Below are 23,898 nucleotides of genomic sequence, written 5' to 3' on the forward strand. Positions count from 1 at the left end.
GTAGCTTTCCTCTCACCCTTCTGACTTCTTCTGGCTGGTCTAATAATCAAATTGACATGAGACAGATTAACAGGAGAAAATAACCAACTTTATTACACATGTACATATGGGGGTTCCCTAAAAATATGGGACCCAAGGACAGATTGGGCTGTTCTTGACCAAGGGGGGTGCGGGGGTGGGGTCTTGGCACTTCAAAGAGAAAGTAGGCAATTCACAGGTAGATGAGAAATGGCAAACATTTGGTAAACAAATTCTTGCTGGGCCACCCAGAAACAAGGGAACACAGAGGGGAGTCTAACAAACAGACTTTTCAGATTCCTCTCTGTCTGCCACACTTAGTTCATATTTTAATGCTAGGTTCATATTATGATAGCTTCCTTTCTTTAAGGAGGTTTTGTTATGTGAATTCCTTTAGGCAGGTAAAAGAAAGGTTCAAAAGCCCTTCTTGAGTCTTTTGTATTCTTAAAAAAATCACCAGCTTAAAATAATCAATATCCCCAAAAGTCATATTTTGGGGGATACCAACTCTGCTTTCCCTCAAAGCCTAGGTTCTGGAACTTAACAAGGAAATCCGTACTTGGGGTTTTCTCCGGAAGGATTAACTCCCTTCTGCTGCCCAGTTCCTCTCATTTGTCCCTGGCCTTTATTCAAGAGGAATCTGAAAGTCAATACCCACAAACCCACTGCTGATGGGTAGTTCTAAATAAGGTGAACTAAGAATGCATAAGCCATAGAATTCTTAAGCAATGAACACTTTTTGCTCTGTGGTCATCTAAGAATCCATTTGCTTTTTATCTGTGCATCTGTGCTGACTTTTGCATTTTTTTCTAAGTAAACCCTTTTTCTTTTTCCTTGTAATTCAGAAAAGTGAATTCCTCACCTTAGAGTCCTTATTCGTTTAGGCATTATGATAGCCATATTATTTAACATCTTGAAGCCTCAATTTTCCCACTTATACAACAAGAGCTAGGTCAATCTAAGATAAATACTCTCTTTCAAGAGTATTTATGATATTGTCAAGGTGAAAATACACTTTAAAGGATTTAGCAATCTAGTTTGGTTTACTGATTTATAGTTTGATTTACTTTATTTTGTGGTTTATTAATTTTTTTTCCTCTTCTTTGTTTCTCTCCCTCATTGCCTGATTTAATTGTTCTGCTTTCCCAAGGCTACATGCATACCTCACTAATCGAGCTAATCAGCAGAACACTAACTTGCAAGAAACTGAGTGAGGCCTCAGCCATCAGGACACCAGCAACCAGGCTACAAATCTGGACTGCGATTTTCTGTCAGATGACGTATGAATCACCCCTAAGATCAGGTTTGAGGTAACCATCACGGAACAAACCGGACCCCAGGAGATGTTCTCCCTGATGAGTTGCATGGCTAACTCCCGCTTTCGTTTGTTCTGCTGCTTCTTGTGCACCTCTAAAACCTTCTGACCTTTCTAGGAATGGAGGAAATGGCCTTTGAGACAGTAGTCCACCTCCCTGGAAGGCTGGCATTTTGAGTAAACCTACTTTTAATTCCACCAAAACTTGTCTCTCGATCTTTGGCTTATGAGTGGAAAGGACCTGAACCTGAGGTCTGTAACACTCTTCAAACATATAGGTCCTTGTTTTCCCTTCAGGAACCTTCACTTTCAGTCACTTTGGCCCAAGGAAAAAAAATTGAAAAAATGTCAATTTTAACTCTGGTGCTTACCCTCTCTTTCTTTCATTGCTCTGTTTTTTATTTTTTTTTCTTGTTTCTTCATGCCCATTTCCACATTTCCCTTCTCCTCCTTAGTGAGCTAAATAGTGTACAAAGTGAATTGATACATTTTTTAGGTAGCAAGTCTTGGCAATATAAACATTGTATCCTGAGTCCCACTGTTATGCGATTTGCTCAAATTTCACTGTAAACGTAACCACATTTTCCAGGGCCCATAGTGGTGGTTTGCCTTTTAACTATGAGGAAATGGACTTCTCAGTATAGCCTGGTGAATCTGATAATCTCAGGATTTGGATAGCCTGCCTTTCTCAGCTCTGATGATTCCGTCATTAATTCCTCACCATGAAGGGGGATTCCAGAGCTGTTCACATCACAAAGCACAAACCACATCTGATTTTACAATACATCATGAGTTCTTCTGACCTCATGGGCAAATCAAACTTCCAGGAAAGTATTACATGCATCTTTTTATTACTCATAGAAACATTTCTTTCTTGTAAATTCAAATATGTTACTTAAAAAAAAATTTGTCAGTGGGTTTTGGTTGTCCCTAGACATTTTGAATTCCTGATCTTTCTGTCTTGAGATAGAATGGCAAACCCCTGCTTTTTTATTCTTAAAATACCCCTCAAGTCTTTATTTTACATATACTCTCCTATCACTGACTGGTTGATTAGGATTCTCCACCTAATACTAAGAGCCTAACACCTAGAGTAATATTTTCCAAAGTAGCTCTGGGAATCTCTGGTGAGCAATAGAATTTTCTCAGATTAGCATTTTATAATATTTATGATGCTTGATAAGAAATTATGAATATAATGGTTTCTCTAGCTTCACCGATCTTCAATGAATTAAAAAGAATTTTTTTTTACTTGTTTAAGCATTAAATTGCCTTTGTTAATAGTATAAGATTCTAACACACTAAGGGGGACCAAATACAATACCATCATTATAAGGATTTTGTAACCATAAATATTGTTGGGCCTGGCTTGGGAGAAGTATTAATAATAGTTATTGAGAACTTACTCTTTAAAACAAAGCAAAGCAGAAAAACCCTAAACTTCTTATATTAAAATGATTTCAAAATTTAAAAAGTAGAAAAAATAAAAATAGTAAGAGGAACACTAGGGTATCCTTTCATCCAGATTCACTTGTTGTTACCATTTTAACCCTATTTTCTTTATTGTTCATGACTTTCTCTCTCAGTGGGTACCTATTCTTTTGCCAGGGTCTATCCCTGATTGCTATTTCAAATCCACCCCCTAACTTGATGCAATAGCATCCATATTGTGGATATAAGGGAACTCAGGCTTTTAAAGATAAAGAGATAAAGGAGACATGTTATTGCTGCCCCTTTTTCTCCATATACGTACATCCTAGTTTTCAGTGGAGAACTCTTCCTCTTCATCTATGTGGTTCAGATGGTTGGATCCCCCCTAGCTCCAGGGCTGGGTTCCTATTCCAGGCTCAGCAAATGAGTGTGGTGAATCCTCTTTGCTACAGAAGTTGGTTCAGAGACGGGCACATAACCCAATTCAGATAAATTACATCCAATCAGCATTAGCCTAGGATATTTTTCTGGAATAATTGGTAAAGCAATGCTCTTTCCCTTGGAATTGTTAAGCTGTAGAATGTAAATTTGGTTATTAGAGACCTTTTTTCCTACCACAAAGAGATTTTGTAAGATTGAGATTAAAGCCAACAGAGAGAAAAAGAGGACTGATAGGAAGAGCCATAGATTCCTGGAATCAGTATTTAACAGATAATGACTCAGTCATGTGAGCCAACAATTTCCCTTTATGCTCAAACCAGGTTAATTTGGCAATTTTGTCACTTACCACTGATTCTGACTAATCAAAAAGCTATGCCCTCCTCCAAGGTTACAAGATTATTCAGTGTCAGAAATTAGTATTTGAAGGAAGTTCTGTCTCAGGTCAAACCCCTCTCTCAAGTAGAGAATATACTTTTTGCCACTGAGAGTTGGAGAATAAGGAGGCGATAACTGCACACATGCAACTTTTAAGAAATATATTTCAGTAAATCAGTTTGTTTTTTAACATGTCTGGCACACATGACCTTGCAGAATATCATACTTAGTACTATGGCAAATGAAGAAGAAAGTAGAAATCAGAGTAACTCCCTGTGTAATGGATATAAATTAATGGAGGATGAAAGACATAAAAGTCATAAAAAGTAAAACAGGCAAAAAGACAAATTGAGAAGTTTGATCATTTTGAAATGAATGAAAAATTGATGAAAAATTTCAACCTCCAGCAAAATATAAAAGGCCATATCATACCCACAAATCATTGCTCATTTCTGGTATTTCCAACATTATCTACAGAGTAACTAGCCTCAGATCCTTTAGGTACCTAACACTAGAGTCATCTTCAGTTCTCTCTTTCTTGCTTCCATTAAAAATTCATTAAATAAGTCCTGATGATTCTATTTCTAGAAGATTATTTCATCTCATGTTTACATAGGCCTGGACATTTTTATATTAAGCCAAGACTTCTGCAATAATACACTTCTGCTGTCAGGCACAGGGGACTTTTTCACCTCCAAATGTACTGAACTAGTGTTTTTTAAACTATGAACCACTATCAATGAGGACATCATAGAATTGATTTAGTAAGTCATGATTTCTTTCTAAACAAAATAGAATAGAATAGGATAATTGCAAATGTAGGTATTGCATTATAACAATTTTCTTTTTCTTTTTTTTCTGTAGATATGAGTACTGATATAGATTTGGGTATTAAATTACATCTAGAGGGCCGGCCGAGTGGCTCAGTTGGTTAAGAGCTCGCTCAAGAGTTTGAGCTCTGAGCAACAGCGGTTCGAGTCCCGGCCCGAGCTGAGCAGCCGCTGAGCTGCCAACAGGTGGCAGGATGGCTCGGCTAAAAAAAAAAAAAATAAAACTAGATATATGATGTGAATGTGTATATATATATGTGTGTGCATGTGCGTACTGCGTTGTCATATAAAATATATTTCTTACAGTGGGTTATGCACAAAAACGTTTCAAAGCCAATGAACTGAACAGAGCAGTAATCAGCAATCATCAAAGAGAATATATTAGCAAAATTGTGCAAACATTGCTGTAGGGATCATAATTATAAAACACAAGTTTGCTTTTTCATTATCCTTGCTGAGAAAATTATAGTGGATCCAAATTTTCATAAGTTCTAAGCACATTCTAAGCACACAGATGGTGTTTCCTATAAAATAATCCTCATCTGCCATTGCTTTCCGAGCATTGTCCCCTCCTCTTCTTTCTGCCAAGTGACAACACTACTTCCATTCAGAATCTTGTTCGAAATTCATCTCCTCCACAAAACTGTGAGGAACTTTGCCTTGGGGAAAGTTAGTTTATACTTTATTTGCTTAAAATATTTTAAGTATATTACTAAAACAGTACATGCTTCTTGTATAAAATTTAGAAAATACAGAGGAAAAAAGAGGTGTAAAGAAAGAGAGAAAAGAAAATCATCCATACTGTTCTAGAAGGATCTACTCTTCACATTTTGGTAGTTAGAAATCATTGCTAGAACGGCACAGACAAATTTTAATTTTGAGATGTTGAAGGGGAATTGTAATAATTTCCCCCATTTACCCCCCAGTTAAAGATTAAATAAAATATAACTAGTGTGGGTACAATCTTTGATAATTAAATAATTAATAATTATCACTCCTGGGTTTTAAGTACAAGAAGAACAGGGATTTAACCAAGATTACCTGTCATCAAAGGACATTTATAAGAACTGATGTAACTTCCTAGTCTCATTAGTAGTCTGTGCCAATTTTGCTTTGATTCAGAAAAGCTGATCAGAGTGTCACAGTAATGCACTGGGTTGGCAAAAATATGATACACACAGCAGTTAAGGCTGATAAGGAAATATTGAAAAATCCATGGAAACAAAACACGTGAGAAATGTTAGACTAAATCCTTTAGAGAAAAAAAACAGAATGGATCTGTAACTCTTGTTCAAGTTTCTATAGCCTTTCCTCCACCCTTATCTCTGACAAACATCTTTCTAAATAAATCAATGATAAAGCTAGTGAAAATAACAAGAGTTTTGCTGAAATATTTTCCCTCTTCTACTTGAACACCACGGGAAGTAAATCTGAGGTTATGAATATTACATTTCATGGTCTGGTTCATGGTCTCACCCCTGTCTTGTCCCCAAATTTCTGGGCCAGTTTGGAGCTCCCATTAATGTCAAATGGTGCTTTGCCCTGAGGCTGGGAATGGTGGGTTTTAGGAACACAGTGAGGATCTGCCCCCAGGGGACGAGTAAAGGAAAAGGAAGTTAGCTTTTGTTAAAGAAAGCAAAAAAAGTCTGCCTAGAAGTTGGAACAAAAAATCAAACTTTTTCAGATATCTTTGTTATTTGATGTAGAAACTGAGGCAATGTTTAAAGTTAGTGATTTAGCAGTTTATACTCACTTCCCTTTCAGAAACAGCAGTATCTGTGAGCAGTAGGTCCTATGGTCTCCGAGGTCTTTTCTTATCACAGGTGATGAAAATGTGTGCTAGGAATTTAACAGAACACTGAGCATTTAAAAAATTAAGATTCCATGTGGGGCTTTCTTAAAGGAGAAAAGAGAAAAAGTTACTGTGTATTTCAGCAAATATAACCCATGGAGAAGTGGATAATGACCAAAGAAATATAAATGAAATCTTTTTTTTTTAAAAGATTTTATTGGGGAGTTGGGGGAGTGGAACAGCATTGGGGAATCAGGGAAGGGGAACAGACAGACTGTCCTTTTGTTCTTCAGTCTAGTTGTGGAGGACTCCGCTTCACTGGCCCATGTTGGTATTATCATTGCACTCTTCCCGGGTGAGGCAGTTGCTCGCTGGCCTCACTTCCAATAAAGCTCTGATCAGCACAGATAATGGAATGAGTCCCAAGCAGCTAATTCAAGATTCATCAGCACGTACCTTTGGGTTTGAACATGAGTGTATTTAATGTTCTAGAAATTTGCTTCAGATAAAACTAGAAGTTACCTCATGAGATCTAAAGGAATTAAAATAAGTTCTAGTTTACGTATCAATATTTAAAAATACAATCAAGTGGGTCCTGGGGCAAATTAAGCCTCTGAAACATTGCTGGGAGCAAAAATAACAAAACAGGAGTTATTCTTTGGGCACATCATGAGAAAGCAGTGTTCTTTGAGAAAAAAAAAAAAGATGCTTGGAAAAATAGAAGGCAGTAGGAAAAAAGGAAGATCAAATATGAAGTGGGCTGACTCCATTGAAGAAGCCATAGGCATGAGTCTATAGGAGCTGAGCAGGGCTGTTGAGGACAGGACACTGTGGAAATCACTCATTCTCGGGTATCCAGGCTGACTCAAGCACCTAACACATATACAAGGTCAGTCTTAGCCCTACTCTAAGCAAAAAGACGTCTGTTTAATCTGTAGCATAGAACCCAACATGGGTTAATTGCCTGATGTGTGCTAGCTCTCTGATCTTTAATGTTCCCACAGGAGCTAAAAACAATCAAACAAACAAACAGTGGTTTTAGTTGTTAAGTAGAAAGTAATAGTAATAATAAATACTAATAATAAATAGTAACAATTCAAATTTGTTAAGAACACTTGAAGGCCTTAAATTATTGCTCTTGGTATCTTCAAAAATTATTTTTTGCTGGGTTTTTTTTTTTTTTGTATTTTTTTTCAAGACCATGAAGATCTGGCTCCCATCTCTCTAAACCAAAATGAAGTACAAGACTCTGCCTTACCTCAATATGTGAAAGTCCTTGATGTTATGTTTAGTGTCTTAAACAGCACCATTTTTTTCAAGATAAATGCATATTAAATTAAATGCTATGAATCTGAACTGCAGTGATAGCTTCATTACCAATTTTTGCCTTATTTTTGTCCAGGATTCAAGGAGATGGTGGCTTTCATCTGCCTGGCTAATTTCAGCCTGGAGCGGCTCACTGTTGCCTGTGAGGATGATCAAAAGTCCCTAGAAAGAACCAGTCCCCAGGAAATTCAACCTGCAGCCATACCATTTGGGACCCCAGGGAGAAGTTCAAAAGATTTTTAGGCAAAATAATATTGGTTTCTCTTAGAAGGGTTCCAAGTAGTCTGAATCCCTCTTCTACACCTTGTGAGGATCTTTTTTTCTACATACAATATCAAAATTAGAGAAAAATAAAAACTTGTGTATTATAGAAAAACTCAGAAATAAAGAATAACAGCAAATGGTAATGCAATTTCATGAGTGGAAGATTAGAGAGGCATTTGTCATTCAGAAAGCTTGAAGTTCTCCTACAAATAAATTCTAAGTTTCTGGTATTTCTTCTTTTCCCCCTCAAGGCTTGTCAAATTTACCCATGCTGTGAAAAAAAAAAATGGCAGGAATTGTAAATCTCACTATCAAGCTGGTTGATCACAGATTAGGGGATGGGAGTTTTCGAGGCATACCACATAAGCAACAACCTTAAGTAGGTATAGCCATAGAAAGAAGTTCACGGATAATACCTAGTTCAAATAATGTAGAATGTTTTCAATACAGTGCATTCGCCTTTTGGTTTTAAGGGCAGCCCAAGGAAATATGTCTAAAGGAACTTGTTGAGGATACTCATGAATGGTTATTTTTACACAGCACCCCAAATATACACCTAGCTTTTGGAAAAACAAGTCAACCATATGATGCTATTGAAAACCTACTGAGATGTTATATAGTAGGCATTTAATGTTCTTGAAGTTAGATTTTGATGTTGATTATGCTTATACGCAAGCCTCTTGTAAGCATTATATTGTTTTGAGTTTTGCTCAGTAGAGAAAAAAATATATACACACACAATTTTTTTTTCAGATCAAAATAATTTTCTTTCTTTTTACTATGTGGCCATTAATAATCCCACCACATTTTAAACATATTCATTGATTTACCAGGTACAATATAAATAATGAATTCCTTATTGTTGTTTTCTTAAGGGATTAAAATCTGAAATGAAATACTATCCTGTCTGCTCACCAGAAAAATCATTACGAACCTTACAAAATAGTGTTAGTTATACAGGATATAAATTTGGCCATGCATTATTGATTTTACAGAGGTAATCTTAAAGAGTATAAAGCTAGTGTAGAGTGTCCTAAAACGTAAAGTTATTTGAGGAAATTTTTTTGATGCCTTGAGCACAGAACAATTTGACCTGGATTTTGAAAGCCATGGAGCCTACTTTAAAAGTGATAGGTAGTGGTGTAGCAGATATTACTGCTGCTCTAAAGGGAAAAAGAATTTTAGTAGCATTTTCTCAGCTGAAATCCATTGACTGAAATGGAAGAAGGGTCTGTGAGAGAGACAATAGGAGCTAAGGATCAGTTGCATTTTCTTTCAGTCTAGTTGTCTGTCACACTAACAGGTCAAAACCCTTCATGAACAGCATTTGAAAATAAAAACTAGGACTTCCATATCCTTTCAGTGTATCCACCATACAGATGTCCATGTTATTAATCCAGTGGAAGAGATGCCACCAGGCTTACCCAGGCCAGGGCACGGCTTCATCAGAGAAGAGAAAGCACAGGCTTTCCTATGTTGTTAAAGGAATCTCTGTGAAAATATCGACATTTAGTTTGGTATTCAGCTGGATGTGGAGAAGTTGTCAACTCCCCAGATCAGTTTGAGTCATGTTAAAAATACTTTGGTATGTGTGTTTGGTTCACTGCAGGTGTTTGGCTGTGAACGTTGAGGAAGTACAAACATGCAGCTAGAACATTGTGGTGATATGACTGATTCACAATGATTTGAAGGAAAGCTGAGACAAAACATAGTTTATTACCAACTAATTTGGTTCCTTTTCGGAAGTGTCTCTGTAATGCCAAACATCTGGTTGAAAAACAGAAATCCTTAGAGAATCCTTTGCAGAAATTGTTTTCTTCATCCAGCCAATCATTCATTTATTCAGCAAATATTTATTGGGTGTTTATTATAGACAAGATCTCACCGCCAAAGAGCTTAGAAGGGGAGAAAGTTATACACACATACTAATATTATTATAGAAGTTAGGGAAAAAATTGGAGCGTGCCACAAGAGAGATGCAAATAAACTATTCCATCTGAGCAGGTTACTTATATATAGCCAAGCGATTCAGGGACCTCTTCTGGATAAGACAGCATTGAGCTGAGCTTTTACACCAAATGTTTTCCTTCTAACTAGAGTTTAGGCTATGTAACAGAGACACTTTTGGTTGCAGAAAACACAACTAAAACTTGAATTAGGAGACTGGGGAGGGCAAAATCCATTACAGCAGGATGGTTGTTGTTCAAGCCACATGGCAAGAACACAGTTGGAGCATGTGCTGTAAGATGGGGAAGGGGAGTAGTGTGCTCATTGCAGAATGTGAGAAGGGATTGGCTTACAAAGCCAGTATTCATGAAACAATAGCCTAAGATGTAAGGCTGTAAAGGTAGGTGCAACTGTCAATGTCAGGTGAGGGGTTTAACAGTACAGAGAAGAAAAATAAGTAGGAAGTAGGAAACTATTGCAATAGGAAAGGCAAGGGAAGATAAGAAGGGCTTGGGTTATGATGGTGAGAGCAAAGTCAGAGGAGTGAGCATGTATTCTGGATCCGACAATTCTAGAATGAATACCATTTGGCATCTAATTTGAATGTGAATACTGATGATTTTCACAATGTTATGAACCAAATTAGGATGTACATGAGAAGGAGCATGTGTGCGAGGGATGACATGTAGTCAATTTGATGCATATTGAGCTTCTGTAGATAGGCTTTGCACATGGAGATGTGGGCCAGGTTTCTGGATTAGTGCTGGAGACATGTTAGGATGGGGCCATAGATCTGGGCATACTGCAGAGGTGATGACAGAAGTCTAGTGGTTGTCAAGAGAGTGTATGTTGAGAGAGAAGAGAGAAGACATGACCAAAATGTGGAGTGAGTTAAACACCAGGGTATTTGGAAAAGTATGGATGTATTATGCTCCTAAACTACTTAAATAACTACTTGAATTTTTACTTTTAACCTACATGGTTTAGTAGTTGGGGACATTTATATTTCAATTTTTTGGTGATTTTAAAATTTATTATTATAGGTGGGAAGGTGCAGTGATTTCTAACAAACGATCTTGGTTCTAGGGTTTTTGTGTAACTATCACATCTTCTCTCAGTCTTTATTTATTTATTTTTTAGTTTGAAAAGTCCAAATAATCCAAGGGGATTTTTCTGTCTCCTCAATTATAGATATACTTCATTCAATCCTGTGTGCTTTGGTCATAGCCAAGCTTATTTTTATAGTTTGTATTTTGGTCTTCGGATATACTCATTGAACCTCTATTTGAACTCTTTAGTGAAATTTTTTGCAAGCTGCTCTGAAAATTCCTTGTTGGTGAACATTAATTAATATTGATTATAGTAAACATTTGTGAACATATTTTTATGTAATTTGTATTTCAAAATTCAAAGTCAGAAGCATATTTGGACCTCTCATGCAAATTTTCACTGAAGCCTATACTTTCCTTGTTGTGCATTGATGTCATTCATAAAAATGTCATATATAGTCTTATTATTTAAAGTAATCTCAATTCAAGACAGTTTATATATTTTTTGCATGTGTGAAAGCAGAAAGTGGGGTGCTGTACACATAGTAGGCATTTAATAAGTGCTCGTTCAAGTTAAATTTAAAGTGTACTAAAAAGGAAGTTGGCACTATTAATTAGAAATGTTTGTCTTGTCTAACCGCAAATGGAGCAACAGGTCACTCCAGGACTGTTGGAATCATTAATTGCCATGGTGAGAAAACAGTATTTTTGTAGTAAGGGGTCATTTGTGCACAGAAATGTACCTATGTAAACAAGATAATTCTACTCAACACAATAAATAATTTGACATTTGTATTGGAAGGCCTGGAAAAATACTAGATATTCACGTAAGGATTTTTAACAGTTAAATGATGACATTTCATAAATGGCAAGATAAGGGAATATGATATATCTGAGTAGATTTTATTTCCTAGAATGTGCTATTAAATCTCTGAAAGTTATATTTTTGGGAGAATACTGGTAATTTTGAGTGGCTTAGACATTTTTTCAGCCTAGAAACTGGGAGATAGACTAAAATATTTGTAGTGAATTCTGCTAGCCCTGTGGATCTATGAAGCTTATTTGGAGCAATTTAGGACCTTTCATGCCAGAACCGATCAAAAGCAAAAGCTGTTTTATTTATGGAGAATAGACCTACAATTGGCTTTTTGAGAATTCATTGTCCTCTCAGTTTAGTGTGTTTCTCTAACAAGACAAGTGTAGTTTTGCACTTGTTATCAGTTGCTTGGAAAAATAAAAGAAGCCTTCAATGCTACAATGATTGTGTTTCCTGATCTACATGGCCTCAGTTTAACTTCCAAATACAAAAACACTTTTACAAAATGCAAGAGTGTAAGCTTTTGTGAGCCTTAGTTAATAATGGGAGAAAAACAAGTAAGTTTCCCCAAACACTGCACAATATTTTTTTATATAACTCTAACCTCTCTGCCCCCATCTTCACATAGCCTTCTTTTCCGTGTCTCTATGGACAACCATTTTAAGGCAGGCAGTCTGTGTGTTCTTCAGGAATGAGTGAACCCAATGTATAAATAATTCCCTCCCCTGTTTCTGTATGTAAATTCTAAGACAAACCATAATTCACTTTTTAAAGAACCAATTTTGGGTAAATGTTTTAATTCTTTTTTGTTGTTGTTATTCTTGACACATCTCACCTTTAAAAATTCAGGAAACTAACTCGATGTTTAGGAAATATTTCTCCTCTAATCAAAAACAAAGGATCTGAAAGAAATTTAATTGTTTATTTTTGCTTTACCTAATTCCTTACTCTCACACATGTTGTTTTGTAAAAACTCAAAGGAATTCTTTGAGCCTTTTGTCTTAAGAATAGGAGTTCTAATTTGCCAAGTATAAGGGCATGTAGGTGCCAAGAGTTTCAAGTTTTACTTAACATTAAATTGCAATTCATATTTGAGGAAACTTGGCAAAAACCTGGCAATGTGTCACCATTGGAAAACAGAAGCAGCTTATGAATGGTAGATTTCTTGGTATCTAACAAAACAATCAAAAGGACAATAAAGTAAATATAGCTGGAGATTGAGCTCTTCATGACTGACAGCTGAGCCATCATCAATCTCTGAAACAAGTCTTGTAAATTGGGGAAAATATTTTTTAAATGTGACACTATATCACAACTGTACAATCATAACCACAATAGCTTCCATTTCTTAAGTGCCAGGTGCTTTGATAAGGGCTTTGTAAACAATGTAATTTAATCTTCTCAACAGCAGTGGAAGGTAGATGCTATTGTAATATTATTAATTTCCCTGATGAGAAGACTGAGCAAGAGGGATAGATGTTAAATGACTTCTACCAATTTATAATGCTAGAAAGAAGTTCACCTGGGGTTTGGACCCAAGGATCTGACATCAGGGCCAGGCTCTCATCCAGTTATTATGATTCATCCCACTAAAATATGAATGTATACGAGGTTGGACAATTAAGTTCTTGAACTTGTTGCAATGATGTTGCTAACCTATTTTGAAATCAGAGGGATTATTCATTATGAATTTGTAACAACTGGATAAACAGTTAACCATGTCTACTATTTGGAAGTGCTGGAAAGGCTGCATGAAAAAGCTAGACAATCTGAACTTGTCACCAACAATTCACGGCTCTTGCATTACGACAATGCACCAGCTCACACGACATTATCTGTGAGGGAGTTTTTAGCCAGTAAACACCTAACTGTATTATAACACCCTCCCTACTCACCTGATCTGGCCCCCAATGACTTCTTTCTTTACCTGAAAATAAAGGAAATATTGAAAGATGACATTTTGATGACATTCAGGACATCAAGGGTAATACGACAGCCCTGATGGCCATTCCAGAAAGAGTTCCAAAATTGCTTTGTAGGGTGGACTAGGCACTCGCATTGATGGATAGCTTCGCAAGGGGAGTACTTTGAAGGTGACCATAGTGATATTCATCAATGAGGTAGGTAGCACTTTTTCTAGGATGAGTTCACAAACTTCATTATCAGACCTTTGTATTTTCTAAGGAAAGAACACAAATGGTAGTAATGATCAGTGTAACCACTCTCTGGTGAAAACACTTTTCGGTATCCTTTCAATTCAGTGTGGAAAGTTTAGTAAATAGAGTAAATCACAAAAAATTTCTTAATTCTAACTTATTATCTTTATACCTGTGATTTTTAATGTTTTCTGGGTTCATGACTGCTTCAGCAATTAAACAAAAGCTAAAGATATTCTTTCTATAAAAAACAAAAACAACAAATAAAAAAGCACATGCACCTAGATCATTGCTTAGAGTTTCAGAAGGTTCATAGGTTCCATGTAACTTGAAAGATTAAAGCCTCAGATTCACCTCCTTCTATAGCATCACCTTCCAAGAAAATTAAATTTTGGTTAATTACCAGGTTGGGGGAGTCCCCTTACCCTGTCACATACCTCATCTGTTTATTAGATGTTAGTTATTAGACCACAAAAACTATAATTAATTCCTCTTGCTCTTTTCTAAAGAAAACTCACTGATTTGAGGTGTTCATGGTAGAGAGAATATATCTGAATTGAACAGGATAACCTCATATGTCACTTGAAAAGTTGACCTGAATTTCAATGATGCATTAGAAATTTCACTGTATACATGTTTGAGTCCAAGTATCTGCAAGTTCTCAAACTCCAAAAGACATTAAATGTGTGACTTGAAGAACTTGAAAATTACTTGTGTCAGTCAGCCCTTGCTTAGTCTAGTCTTGCCGCTGTAAGTTTTAGATTCATCCCAGCACTCCCTAGATTGTGATGCCAAATCTGAGAAGTGAAGAGCTGTCAATTTGACAAGATTTGGTCATTTTCTTTCCTCCATCAAATGGGTTCATTCCCAAATGTTATAGCACTTAGGGCATAATTATTAAGCCTGACCTCTATCACAAAATCATGACCTTTCTAAATTGCTACCATTATAGTAGCCCTGTGATTCCTTCAGGAGCCTTCTAAGAAATTGGCATAATAAGAATAGTCATCCACAGGATTATCAGTGAAGACTGAGTTAAGGCATATGAAGAACCTAGAACAGTGTCTGGCACTATCAGAATGTTGGTGGTGGTTGTTATTAAAAGTATTGGTAGTATTTTTATGGCCTCTGGCATGAGCTCAATCTAGAATGACATGTGGCCAGTTCTCAGCCACAGTTCATATCATACAGCCTATGCTGTATAATAACTAGTTTGAGAGGGAAAATTCAAATATCTGTATTCAATAATTTATATGCTAGCCACTGTGTGCCAGGTACAGTGTTATTTGCTGATGGCTTCCCATGACTTATAAAGTCAGAAGAGCTATGATCCAAAAATAACTGGAAATGTCTCAAAGATAAGTCCGGAATTTAACGTAAAGAATGCCTCGAAGCAAGTCCTTGGTCAACGGAGTGAATGGCATTTTCTTGTGCATAATGGCTAGAGCAAGGGTCCTCTTCCAAGCTGAGCTCCTGCCCTTTTTAACTGACAACACTCACTATTTGTTCTCTCTGCTTGAGGACAGAACATTGTCTCCTCATGTTTCATCTTATTTCTTCTCTAAGCTTCCCATGGACAAGCACAGTGCCTCACTGGGTTAGATCAGTTGAGTCATTTCCTAGGTATGGTGAACAGTTATGCTATGCTCTCTCCATCCTGGTTATCATGGCTGTTGACGTGTCTATGAGCTCTATACATTGATTCAGTCTAATGGGTTTGTTTGTTGTTTAAGTTGTGTCAGGGATTAAGGTAAAAAGGGGAACGTGGAGCTGTTCTTATCCCTGAGGAGCTTTATGGTTCTGTGTGGAGGAGACAGGCCCCAAAGTAGGGCGTCTCCACATGTCAGGGGGGCCTGAGAGCACAGATGTGATGGCACCCATCCACGTTACAGCTTTCCCTTCATTCCCCAGTTTCTCATCACAGCACATGCCACCCATCATGGGAAAACCTGGTGTCCCTGACTCACAGTCTGTAGGAGTTGTACTCTGAGTTGCATGCTCCGATTTTTTTCTAGTACTGGTAATGGGCTGTATTAAATCATTTATTTACACTTTCTGGGCCAGTTTGTTTTGACATATGACGTGTCTTTACTGATAGAGAAAACACATGCTGCTTGTGAGTACGGTGCAATGATTTTCCTTTGCAAGTAGAAGCAAGCGAGACCTCATTTAAGTTTTACTGGCTAATAGTTAACTTGATGTCCTTAAATGGCTCTAAAGTAGTACATTTTGCCTTATCCCTTGTGTATTTATACACATGTGGACATGTACATGTTGTGAAGGATGGGAAGGATATGGTAGCATCTATACCGGGTAGCATTTGAGGCCAAGAAAAGCAAGCGGCACATTCCTAATGTGGACCCTTTTTATATGTTTATTGCTCAGGATATTTGTTTGGACTAAACATCTATTGTTTCATTAATCTTTAATGCTATAAAATAATTTTTTATTCTATGCATTTTTTTAAATCAATCTGGGTTCAGTCAATATTTAATGTTGTACAAGAATTGGTTTCACTTTTTTGATTTTGTATTGCTTATCTAGTTCTGAATCTAGAATAACTTATAGTTATTATGCCTTCTATTTTGGTTATTTCCACAAGAGCAGGGGTATCGAGTTATGACTTTGTGGGGCCATAGATTAGATAAACCCATGTTTGGTTACATAACAGTAACATAATAGCATATGACCCAATTTCTTATGTGATGCTTTAGCCAAAATATACTCTTAGCTTTCCTCCTACCTCTGAGTGCTGCTTCTAGCATGGTTGTGTTGTCTTTGGCTCCTCTGCTGGAGTCTCTAGTGTTCCCCAGGATTCTCTCCATGGCTCTTTTCTATGGATCTTTCTCCTGCATGTGCTCCATTGGTCATCTCATTCACCCTTATGCCTTTTAAGCAACACCCATGAGTTACTGAACCCCCAATCTGTATCTCTAGTTTGGATCTTTTTTTGGCTTCCTAAAGAAATCACCAGGACTTCCCACTAGTGCCGCAAGCCCGACCTGACTGTATTGGAACCCATCACTTGCTTCGCCTCCGCATCCCCTTCATGACGCAGCATTATTCCTCTAGATAGAAACCAGTCACCCTTGATGCTCTTTCTCCTTCACCCTCCACGTGAAGTCCTATCATTTAAGCCCCTGATGGACTCTCTCTCTTATCTCTACTTCCCTGGTACTGATTAAGCAAAGCCTTTATCATTTCTCACATGCATGATTGAAAGACTCTGTCAACTGTCCTCCTTATCTTTAATCTCTACCTTGTACTGTCCTCATTGTCACCAGTGTCATCTCTCAAAAACACATATCCTTCACTGTGCCTCATCCCGTTGCCCGTGGGTCTGAAGTTCAAACTCTTCAGCAGGAACTACAAGCCTCCCACAATCTAGCCGAGCAAGCAGCCTCATCTCCTGGCTCAGGTCTCTTCACAACACGTCCTTCCCTCCAGACCCTTCACTTTTCCCCAGACAGTCTCTGCCCTTTTTCTCTTTTTATTTTGTTTATTCGCTGTGGGATGTTCTCTGCCTTCCTTCTTCTCTGCCTAGAAAATTCCTCCTCTTTTAAGGTCCATCTCAGATCTCCCCTGCTTCACATGGCTTCTCCCCCTTTCCTGTGCAGCGCAGGCTGCTCTCTGCATGGTGCTTCCACTGTACTCTGTACTTGCTTGGATATGTGCAACACCCATAATAGTGCTATAACCATTTATTTCTGTTTTTTTTTAACCCACAAAACTTTGAGCTCCATTTGGATAGGAAACTTCAAGTCATCCAACATTTTCTTATTACCCAGCATAGTGCCTGTCATATACAAGACTTTCTTAACTGTGAACCAAATGAGTCAACTTTATAGTAACAGTTAAAGAAATATCAAGAAAAGTATTATGTGGCTGTTTTCTCATAACCCATACTCAACTGTATCAATCATTGATTATTCCAGCTTTGGGCTTCCTCATAGTCCTTTAAGACTGAACTTCATCCTTAATTCATGTGTTGGCTCTTAGTATTTCAGAGCATTAGAACTTGATGTGTTTATAGTTTCCTGGTGGTCTGAGGTGTTAGTATTTTAAGCCATTGGAGTTTAATAGCCTATCTTTCCCTAAACTGGCCCATCAGTGAGACAGCGCTGAGTGCTTCTCAGTGCTCCCACCTCTGATGTGCTTGAGGGGTTCAGTCCCTACTGGAACTATTGGGAAGGCAGAAGTGGCATTTTGTTACTCTAACTTTCTATTAACTTAAGGAACAGCTTTGAATCACATTCAACTGCCTTAGTGGTTGCCACATCTTCATTTTTTGTGACCAAAATTTATAAGTAAAGATCAGAACACCCAATTTTTCTCAAATCATCCTAAATTGTCATGGTCCTCTTTTTGTAGTCAGAACAAGATTGTCCTTTCAAGCATGGTTCTCACTCCACCAGCTTGTCCCTCGTGATGGAAACTTCATATACACTGAAGGGGCTTCATGCATTCTCTCATTATTTTTAAAGCTAGATCTGGTCAGATATCTACTTTCTGTTCACAAAGAAGCATTGCCATTTCCCCCTGAACAGAATAGGGGGAATATACCCTTCTAAACAAAAATATAAAGCAACTTTTTTTAAGCATATGCTAATAAAGAATGTAGCCCCAAAGATATTTCCTTTTGTGACAAATCGAGCTTTTTTTGTTTGTTTGTTTTTGTTTTAAGATTTATTGGGGAATTGGAGGAGGGAACAGCGTTGGAGAATCAGGGAAGGGGAACAGACAAGTTGGTGTCCTTTTGCTCTTCAGTCTAGTTGTGGAGGATGTCGCTTCACTGGCCCATGTTGGTGTTGTGATCATTGCGTTCTCCCTGGGTGAGGCAGTCGATCGTTAGCCATTGGACAGCCGCTCACGGCAGCTCACGGCAGCCCACTGCAGCCTACCCCATCTCTGGCGACTCAGGGCAGCCCAGCTCCAGGTCGAGTTGTTGTTCACCATCTTAGCTGTAGAGGGCAGCATCACTGACCCATGTGGGATCCGAACCAGGGGCCTTGCTGCTCAAAGCTTGTGCTCCCAAGCCAACTCAAATCAAGCTTTTTAAAATTTTTTAAATTTATAAATTTTAAAAATTATTTCTTCCTGATGTGGAGGTGGATTTCTAAATGTGAAGTGTGTGTGTGTGTGTGTGTGTGTGTGTGTGTGTGTGTGTGTACACTAATTAATGACAGAGCGGGGAATAAAACAAATCATGGCAAAAAAATTCCTTTTAATAATAATTTATACATCCATGTCTCCATTCTTTTCCCAATCATGTTTCCTTATTATTTTAATGGTCTCTAATTTTACTGCTAATATATAAATGTGCCTTTGCTAAATCATCTTTTTTTTTTTTTTAAAGCTGAGCCATCCTGCCACCTGTTGACAGCTAAGTGGCTGCTCAGCTTGGGCCAGGAATCGAACCGCTGTTGCTCAGAGCTCAAACTCTTGAGCGAACTCTTAACCAACTGAGCCATTCAGCCGGCCCCTAAATCATCTTTTTACGTGGGAAGCAAAAGCTGTGAAATATAAACACATTTTCAAGTTAATAATAATAAGCTAATATTTATTGAACACTTAGCATGTACCAGCCACTCTAGTAAGCAGTTTAGATAGATTATCTCATTTTGCTCATAAATTATAACAAAAATGGAAATACTTAAAAGCAAAGTGGAAGCAACACATTTATAAAACATGGAAACGCTGAATAATTTCTTTTGTCCTTATATAAGCACAGCCCTCAATTTGTATTCAATTCTCAGTTATCACAGACAAATTAATCTCACTCTTTTTTCTTGCTTTCATTTTTATCAGAGAGCATTGAAGAAATATTTAGTATTTCTGGGATACGAGTCCATGATCAGGCATTCTTCATATATCAATGTGCCACATACACTCAGGGGAATTGTGAATGGTTACAGGAAGTTAGACTGAGAGAAACAAGGATTCATTTACCCATCCTACTTGTTAACTATTTTAATCCTGTAAAACAGACAGTACTAAATTAGTACTTTGCTATTTTCAGTCAGCCTAAGTAGCAAGTTTATTATTATTAATTTTTCGGTAGTAAACAATAGCAAAGAAGAAACAAGGAGATGCAAAGATGTCTTCTCTCAAAGAATTTAGGAAATTGAAGTGATCTTACACCTCTGAGGCAAAAGTGATTTTACAAAGTTGGAAGTGAAACCCAGTGAGATTCACTATCCTGCAGAAAATCACATGATCAGTTAGCGATGGGTGAGGCTGGAACCCAAGTCTTCTGTTTCCTGTGCAACTCTTGACCACAGAGAATAACGTTTTCTAGAATTTCTCCCTTTCCTTTTGATTTCCTTTTGCCATTTATTTTATTTTATTTATATATTTTTGTAACAACATAATACCTTTTATTATTTTTTTCTCCTACTTCAAATTTGTCTTGCCAGTTTCTTTATACCTTCTTGCTTTCTGCCTTCTGGTCTATGAAAGATTTTATTTCTCTTGCAGAATTTCTTTACTTTCATTATTTGAATAGTTTTGAATTACTTCTTTCTCTTTCTACTTTCACTCAATGACTGTGAAAGGAGGTTAGAAATTTTAAGATATTGAATGTCAATTGTCCCAATCAAAAAATCAGGCAAAATAACAACAACCAAAAGCCAACAATGAAGAAAATGCTGTTTAGCCAAGTATGTTCATCTTAGGTTTGAATTTGCTATTTTTTTTAGTGGTAGAGCTGTTGCAGCTAAATCCTGTATGTTGAAATTTGGATGGTTTTCATTTTGGAAAATAGTAATAAATCTGAAAGCAGAATAGTTATTGCAACAGAAATGTTTTTTTAAAAGTTTGTTTTTGCATAGGAGAAAAAATAAATATGATATTATTGGTTATTTATGCTTTAATCCACAACTTAGCAGTTAATTACCACACAATTTGTATTTGTTCTCTGGCTATTCTTTGTTGTTGTTTTTTCCAACTAGAATACAATAGGGCATTACTGTGCCCAGTTTATATGCTAATTTTAAGTTTTAAATGTACCATTATTGTGTGTATGCATTCAAAATAGAGAAATCTAGACAAATAAATTCCAATTCTTGTCTTGTCTAAATGCCTTGTCAGAATTAAGTTCAAATAAAGGAGCACAAGCTGACCCAAATACCCCCTTGATTGAAGAAGTGTAAAGTGTTTCCACACACAAGAGCTGAGAGATGGTAAGATTTCCTTTATCTTTCTCTTATTTCCCAGTGGTGATCTTCTTTGACCTACACCTGTAACCTGCACACGTGAGGCCTGAGATGCAACACAAGAAGGGAGAGACAGGAGAAGGAGAAAGGGAGGCTTGGTAGGGACCTATGATGACCTCAGACACTCAGCATTTTAGTAACTACCACCATCCCCCGTTAAAATACAATAGTTTGTTCAAGCTGCCCTTGAAAAAATAATAAAAACACTCAAAAACTGAGGCATTTCAAAGCATTTCCGCTGTGCAAGCATGTGTGTTCGATTAGTTTGTTTGGTCCAAAGAGGATTAAAGGGACCAAGGGAATGTTCAATCATCCTATCCAAATTAGCCATTTTGCAGCAAAGTGTCACTTCTGATCGCTGTGCTAGTTAAACATGTGCACAGAGCGCATAATTGTTGTCTGGGTTGATCTGAACAAAACTTCCCCAGATTTCTGGCGGGAGTTGTGGTCAGAACACAACATCCATGAGAAATTAGCATTGCCACATGTTCAGTGTAGAAAGGAATCCAGGCAGTGAGTTTAGTGGAAATGAGAAAGTGGCTCTAAAAGAAATGTCAGATGTTCACCTCTCTTTCGTAGTCCTTTCAATGGTGATTTTTATAGGACTTTTATTTTGTTTCCTATGCACCTGCCGTAAATAATGTCTTCTCCTCTTAATTGTCCATTCAAATCTACACTACAACTGAGCCCAAGAATGAGTATTGAAGTATCTAAAGGACCTAGTTGGGAAAATAGAATTTTTAAAAATAAAGTGAATAGGGAACAATACATACCAATTTAAGGAAACTTTTCCTACTACTCTAGTCCACATTGGTTTCACCCTTCTTTGTCCTTTGTAACATTTTAGTCAGCCCCACTATATTAGTCTTGATTTTCTGGTCTATTGTATTTATTCCAGTTCAAAAGAAAGAATAGTATATAATCAACTACCCTATAATATAAGGTGATATTACCTTATAATTGCCTTACAATATAAGATAATGTTCATGGCTATTCTTTGTAAACTATTAAGTGCTTTGTAGTGCGTTTAAATTTATTTTGTGTATTACTTCTGGTTCTCAATTTATGTCATAATTATTTTCAAAATTCTATTTTATCTAACATGCTGCACAAAAGGAGGGTCTGTATTGTTCATTCACTTAAAAATCAATCAGTCATTATAATATTTAAAAATTATTCTCAATCATTGAAGGACATACTGACTCTCTAGGTTAACATTCATTAAAGATGACTCCATTAAAGCCAGATACTGCTTCTGAGAAAAGCATTTAATTTGAAGGACAAGAGTTTAGTTTCCCTTATTCTTAAATTCGTGCTTCTTTATCCCTTTGAATAAATCAGTTAGATTTTTCCCATTTGAAAATGATGGTTATTTCTACATTGCTACATAGATTTTAGAAGTACCAAAAGACATCAATAAAAAGAAAACAAATTTTTAAAAAATTGATTTTAGTGACTATTAAAAATCCCTGAAGAGTAATCTCCTTGAAAGCAGAGACTCTTGATATTATCTTTGAATTGTTTTCAGCACCTGGCAAACTATGTTATGGAGGCTTAATTAACGTCTGTTGAATAAATGAATCAAGGTCTGAGAGTAGGGGAGTCCATCTGTGACCAGCAGACCTTGGCTGTAACTATTGCTACCGATAGGGAATTAACAGCATGAAAGGTATCTAGGCATCAAGTGAGAAATAGCATGAAAATGCCATTTAATTCAGGAATGAGACTTCTACACTAACCACTGAACATAAATGTGTCTATAAGAACATTTCCTATGAAAATGGTTTGTTAACACTCATTCCATTATGGAGGTTTTATATGGCACAATACTTAGTTTGCTCTGATAGGGATACTCAGTGGGAATTGCCACCTTATTGATATGTAATTTTAACAATGGAAGTGTGCCAAAATTAATTGGGAATAATAAAGTACATACAAAGTAGAAAATGAAGAAATAAGAGCAGGAAATAATAGCAGGAAAGATATGTAATTGACAGAAAGGATTTCTTGATATTAAATTCAATAAAAAATACTTCAAAGGAAACACAGTATTGTGCAAAACACTCCATCAGTTATCTTTCTATATCCTCTGCTGAGTCCAGCCCCTCTTCCTCCTTTGTAACTGTCTCCCAAGATTTTCTACTCCTCCCTCAATTTGCTCTATTTATCCCATTTCTCATTGAAACCAGCTCTACAGTTTGAATGAAGCCCATATTTGCAGGTATTTGCCAGGAAATTTCTATTTTGACATCCTATTTTTATCTCAAATTCCTGAACAGAAAATCTGAACCCATTCATTTAAAAATAGCTCTTGTGCCTACTTTCTTATTCTCCTCTTCATTAGGTCACCTATTAAGGGAACTTGGTCTCATTCTTTTTCTTTATTTGCTGTAGCCAAATTCTCTCCAAATCATTTATTCTTTCAAACATGTGTGGGAAACTTGTAGGCATAAGGTCATATTTACAAGAATTGCTTTTCCCAATGTCAGTAAAGCTAGCCAAAAGAACTAAAAAAAAAAAAAAAATCAACAAAAATGATCTATGCTGACTTTTAGAAAGGTCTTAACCTCATATACACTTCCAATGATTATCATGAAGACACAAATTCAACCTAATTTATATAGGACGCTAATTTCTCAACACAGTACAACAAGTGTCATTAGTAACTAAAAGAAATAAAGACACTGCAGAAACAAACAAATATGAAGGCGCCCAATAATATCCACAGCTAGAGCTACAAGCATGAATGGACTGTGGAAAAAATAAATATTCAGTCTTGAGCCAATTTGCCAACTGTAGCTCAGCCAGAATTTAAGAAAAAGCTCTAAGCCAGCGGTTTTCAACCTGTGGGTCGCGACCCCTTTGGGGGTCGAACGACCCTTTCACAGGGGTCGCCTAAGACCATTGGAAAACACATATTTTC

Source organism: Hipposideros armiger, unplaced genomic scaffold (genome assembly GCF_001890085.2).
Source record: "Hipposideros armiger isolate ML-2016 unplaced genomic scaffold, ASM189008v1 scaffold_16, whole genome shotgun sequence".
NCBI classification, from domain to species: domain Eukaryota; kingdom Metazoa; phylum Chordata; class Mammalia; order Chiroptera; family Hipposideridae; genus Hipposideros; species Hipposideros armiger.